This window comes from Morone saxatilis, unplaced genomic scaffold (genome assembly GCF_004916995.1).
Source record: "Morone saxatilis isolate NCDOM2014 unplaced genomic scaffold, NCSU_SB_2.0 Contig3, whole genome shotgun sequence".
Taxonomy (NCBI): Eukaryota; Metazoa; Chordata; class Actinopteri; family Moronidae; genus Morone; species Morone saxatilis.
The window spans coordinates 10,467,876-10,468,083 of record NW_023339873.1 but is presented as its reverse complement, the minus strand read 5'-3'; positions in this window follow the sequence as shown (position 1 = coordinate 10,468,083).

Sequence of the window (208 nt, the reverse complement as noted above, 5' to 3'; positions counted from 1 at the left end):
CCAGAATAGCATATAAAAAAACTACACAAAAAGTTGTGAGCACAATATAATCCAGGAGACTGACTGTGAACAATTGAGCGGTAAGCAAAAAGAACAAGGCTTCAAAGTGATGAAAATTTTAAAAATCTTATATATTACATAAAGTCAGCAGTTAGACCAAATATAGCTCACGTTTTTGAAAACAGGTCTTTAAAAGCAGTTAGAAAAA